The sequence below is a fragment of the Maylandia zebra genome, linkage group LG1 (genome assembly GCF_041146795.1).
Source record: "Maylandia zebra isolate NMK-2024a linkage group LG1, Mzebra_GT3a, whole genome shotgun sequence".
NCBI lineage: Eukaryota > Metazoa > Chordata > Actinopteri > Cichliformes > Cichlidae > Maylandia > Maylandia zebra.
This window is the reverse complement of record NC_135167.1, coordinates 34,608,960-34,614,392: the sequence shown is the minus strand read 5'-3', so window position 1 is coordinate 34,614,392 and position 5,433 is coordinate 34,608,960. Positions and strand designations below refer to the sequence as shown.

At 37.8% G+C, this 5,433-nt stretch overlaps 1 long non-coding RNA gene across 1 annotated transcript; it reads right to left on the bottom strand.

Moving 5' to 3' along the window:
• Positions 1 to 1,943: 1,943 nt before the first annotated feature.
• Positions 1,944 to 3,453, bottom strand: LOC105940531 (uncharacterized). Its single transcript, XR_001167306.5, has 3 exons — positions 3,163 to 3,453; positions 2,928 to 2,991; positions 1,944 to 2,538 (listed from the first exon to the last, which is right to left on the bottom strand). It is a non-coding gene; the product is annotated as an uncharacterized LOC105940531 (long non-coding RNA).
• Between the last annotated feature and the right edge of the window lie 1,980 nt (positions 3,454 to 5,433).

The following is a 5,433-nucleotide window of genomic DNA, read 5'->3' as shown; positions in this document are numbered from 1 at the left end:
GACAGACACGATGATGTTGAGATCAGGGCTCACTTCCAGTACTTCTTGTTCTTCTTTACGCTAAAGATAGTTGTTAATGACATTGGCTGTATGTTTGGGGTCATTGTCCTGCTGCAGAATACATCTAGGGCCAATAAACAATCATTTATATTTCTGAAAGCATTCTTTGTTTACAGCATTTTTTCACACCTGCCTAAAATGTATATGAATATGTAGAATATGCATGCAGGGAGAAGATTTTTGGTACTGGATGTTTTTGGCCAGTCAAATTAGAGCAAACTTTGGTTACAGGGTTAATTTAGCTATAAAGTCAAAAGATATGCCCATTTTATAACATAGTGAATATTGGTTTATTTGAAACAGGACCAATAAACTGACCAGCCTAAAATGTCTGATAAAAACATCTTAATTCAAATGTATTGATATATTCAAGTGCAAGAAAATATATATGCTGCTTAGTGCATTATTGTACATACAATGTGTACATCCTTCTACTATGGAACGCCAGGACTGCCATAATGAATTAATTAAATACACCATTAAATAATTAAGAATTCGCTGAAGAGGAAGGAACACAGTAACTGATTCATCATAGCATTTCCCCAATTTACCAAAAAGATCAGGATAGAAAGAAGAGAGCAGACATAAAATTCAAACTTAGGTTTCCAGGCATTTCATTATTGTGCATGAAGGCAGGCAGATGTGGATGCTGTTAACATTTACAGAGTCCGTCTCAACATAACTAATCAGTGTGTAATTGGGGGAATCCACGCGGAAAAGCAGCAGATCACTGACATCAGAAGACTAATTAAATGGTAAATCTTACAAAGGTCAACAGTGTGTTGGCTAAGGATGAAGAGAGTAGCCACCATATGGCTAAAGATGCCCTCAAGAAGTGTGTCTTCACTGCTCTTTTAATCTTTTGAGCTAATTGTGCCCCCCCTGCACCCCCAGTCTTCTCGTGATTGTGGCCAGTGCTCAGGCAGACAAAATGTGGTCAAACTCTAATCTACTTAACTGCTTGGCACTTTGTTTTTCCAATTATGGTTAGGCCTTGTTATTGTAGTGCTGAAACCCGCTGACATCAGCATTTATTTGGCTTTCTAAGCAAATTTTCTACTCAGAGTTTAACAGACGTGAAACAGTTTTTACAGCGTAAAATAAACAGATACAACCAACAATTTATGAAAGAATCATTTATCCAATGAATACACAGAAACAGTGTGAGGATACTGATCCGATCACTTTTGCTGAGCGTTGTAATGAGTTATTATTTAGCTATTCAGCCCACAACAGTTCACTCTCACTGCTCTCACAGTGTAAGTTTTACTAAAGAATCTCATTAAATTTACTGCTAACCAAGAAAGTGTCAGACTGGCTAATCAACACAGTGGAGCACCTGAAAGAGTACTTGAATGATTGTGAAGATTGGACTTGTATTCATGTTCAGACTTTGAGCAGAGAACACTATAGAAGAACAGCCCATTTTATACTTACCTTTCATTTAGGGAGATGTAAATGAATTGTAAGGTTGCAAATTTTGTAAGGTGCACTGTAAAATCTAATTAGTTCCCAGAACTCCAAAAAATTGAGGAAACTCGTTGCCTCAAAAAAATTGAGTAAAGCTTAGCTAAAAATGACTAAATTAGGACAACTTATTTATTTTGAGTACACTGTACAAGCTCATTTGTTCCCAGAACTCGAGAAAATTGGATCAAGTTTACTTAAGATGACCAAGTTAGGGCAACTTACTCATTTTGAGTACACTGTACAGCCTTGTTAGTTCCCAGAACTCAAAAAAAATTAAGGAAACTCGTTGCCTCAAAAAAACTAAGTAAAGCTTACTTAAGATGAATGTTAGGACAACTTATACATTGCAAGTCTGCAGTATTAAGAATAACTTGATATTTCTGACTGTACAATACTAATTGTTTACTTACTGACAAACATTTCAAGTTCAACTAAATGAAAAAACAATTTGTGGTAACCTGAATATGATTAAAAATAATTAACAACACTTTTTGTAATGATGTTAAAATCAGCCCAACTTTTATTTTCAAACACAACAAAGTATAACAGCCAACATACTGGACACTGTTCTGCTGAACAACAAACAATTAATATTGCCATCACTGTTATAATGTTATAATCTTAAGTCTCAGATGTAATTATTCTGAATAATAAGTTTAGGTCTACCACAAGTTTGTTTTGTACTTACTTATATAATCAAAATAAAATATTTATTGTTCTGTCACAAGTGCAATCTCTGATTTAAACAACACATTTGTTTTTCATTCCAACACAGGAGCTGGAATGTTGTAATGTTTTAAGGATGGCTTGTTTCCAGTCCAGGCATTACTGCCTGAATGACTATCATGGATCGAGGTGATCCAAATGTAGGTGCAGAAGAAAGTCTTTAACTTCCCTTAAATACAGTGGCAGTGGATGTGGGTTGGAGATGCAATGAGCTTGAACCGGCAGGCGACCATCTTCACTGACCACACCATCTGTGACCGAGGACTCATCTCTCCTGGTGTCCTGCAAGCAAACAATCATATTTTTTGGAACATGAACTTAATTGCTTTCTTAAAACATTTTTTTCTGCATTTGGTATAGAACAGACTCCAATTTAGAGAATCTCAAGCTTCCTCCCAATCAAAGAGGTAACAATGTCCCAATTGTCAGTCTGGATAGCCGTGACCACCACCCAACATACAATAATGTCATGAAAGCATCATTTTAAAAAGGGCTATGCAAACATGGCCAATAACTTTCATTCTAATGATGTGCAAAATGATTTGGGCACAAAACAAATTTTGTTGTTAGAAAACTTGCAGACTTCACTATATACAGTGTAGACCCTCTAAACTAAGTTTGGGGGATGTGATCTTTCAAGAAATGCAGACTGTTGTTGTTTGTTTACTTACACAGCATGTCTTGTAGAATTAACTGGAGTCACCAGCAACAGCATAGTGCAGTCATATCTCAAGTCTAATAACAGAAGACAGGAAAAGATCAGTAAAGAAACAACTTCCTCAAACCAAAGCACAAAAAAAAAACCAATAAGTAAAACAGGCTGATCTAAAGTATGATGAAAGTTCAGCCTGATTAATATAAATGTCACTGACAGTTGCTAATATATTGGAAAACCAAAATACTTACCACTGAGTTGATGTCTTTCTGTCCAACAACAGGAGTGCTGGTCCCGAGCCTCAAAGACAGTAAGAAGCAAGCAGAGGGAGAAAAAAAACAGAACATTTTTCAGAAACTGATTTGATCCTTAATGGCTGTGCAATCATTGTTACATAGAGTTTGCTTATGTTGTTAAATAAAGGCTAGATTTGACATTAATAGATGTCACAGATGTTCAAAAGCTGCCACAAAGCATGAAAAAAATGGACGTCTCTGAAAACTTCGGCGCATTTTTGCAAATATGTGATGTCTTGATAACTCGAGAAGATATTTGAACTTTACACAGCTACATTCGAGCCTGAAAATATCTTAAAAGTTTATTTTGTGACCCAGAAAAAGTAATACGTTTTTTAGCCACGCTCCTCCGCCATTGCCACGCTTACAAGTATGCACAGGCTCCGACAAATGCGATCCTCCTTTTCCCCAGACTACCCTTTCTGGGTCACAATATAACCTTTTAAGATATTTTTAGCCGAGAATGTAGCTGTGTAATGCTCAAATATCTACTTAATTTATCAAAATATCACATATTTGCAAAAGTACTTCCACGTTTTCGGAGAGCTCTGTTATCCACCAGCGCGATAGCTGACCGGGAGGTCAAGGCTTGATAACAGTCTGCGAGCACAACTAACTCCTGGCTTATTGTTTTCAAACCCCCTGCGGTCTTTTGCTACTCAGGTTAAACATGATATATATAATTAGTTAGTTAGTTAGTTAGTTAGGGCTATGGATTGAAAATACCCCCCACACCCCACCCCTAAAGGCTGCACCTCCCGAAGAATTTTGTCTGGGCTCTTAACTCACTTTTTTATTTCAAACAATCAACAGAAAATTTCACCGACATAGTTTTATGTAAGGTTTTTAAGGCTGTGGTGTTAATTTTTAAGTAACATGAGCCCAGCGGCAGCAGCAACGCTAGGCTAACACTAACTAGCTAGCAAGATTGTAAACCTGGTGCTAAACTAAGAGAAGCCACAAAATCAGTTTGAATAAGAGTAAACATTTACTCACCAAGTCAGTGTATCAGGTAAAGATCCACAGCAATGACAATAATCTCTTGAGCTGACGCTTTTCCAGGTTTGCTCTAGTGATGTGCGATACCACTGATTTCCTTTCCGATCCGATACCAAGTACTATTCAGGGTGGTATCGACGATACTGATCCGACACCGATACTTTGTACAAAAACTTATTTTATTTATTGTATCTCAAATTATAGTGTCATAATGATTACAGAACATCAGATTATTTGTTCTTATCACTTAATAATGCAGAGTTCATCATAGGGCTGGGCGATATGACCCAAAATTCATATCTCGATATTTTTTACCTGGACGGCGATATAAGATATATATCTCGATATTTTTTTTAAAAGCCATAAAGTAAGAACAAAAAGAGAGTTCTTAGTCAAAGCTGTGTCCCAGATGTCACACAGGCACTTTTATTAACATAGAGCATAGATGTACATAAGATTTACTCAAAAATAAATTATGAGCATTTATTAAATAATAATGCTCCATAAATAAAAGAAAACAATGTTGTTTTTGTGCATAACAAAAAGCTCACAATTGTGCAGTCAAAATGTAAACTAAAAGACGCTGAGCATAGTAACAAAGACAGATTTCACAGGTGCTCTGTTCCCAACTTCTACTGTGTGACTGACAGCCTGGAGTTTGAAATCCTCTTGTAACCACGTCTCTTAACAGGTGCCATTTATAGTCCTTATACACAGTAGGGTAATATTACGTTGAAGCACAGTACGTATCACTCCGCAAAGGCTCCTCGGTAGCCGTAATGCTCTGACAATCCATCAAGCGGTGCAGCACCATAGCTTACCAAAGTTGTACTAAAACATTTTTGACTTTTGATTGCTGAGCGCTGTGTACCACATAAAATCGGTTCGCGGCCATCAAGCACAAACAGAATTCATACATAAGGCGCGCTGTCAACTTTTGAGAAAATGCAAGGATTTTAGGCTGTGCAGCGCCTCTGGGCTGCATGGCGTTAGCGTGGTTAGCTCATTAGCGTGGTTAGCTAGCTAACACGTTGACGGCGTCCAGCCCCACGCACGGCGATGTGCAGTAACTCGTTAACGGAGATTTGCCGTGTCCATCTTGTCGCTTCCTGCAGGTGAAGCGATGGGGGAGGAGGGGCGAGGCCGAGTAACGTTGCGTAAAGACAAAAGTGGACGAAAGAGAGGCAAACTTGCGGCTCCACAAGTATCCGATTGTTCAGTCTGACG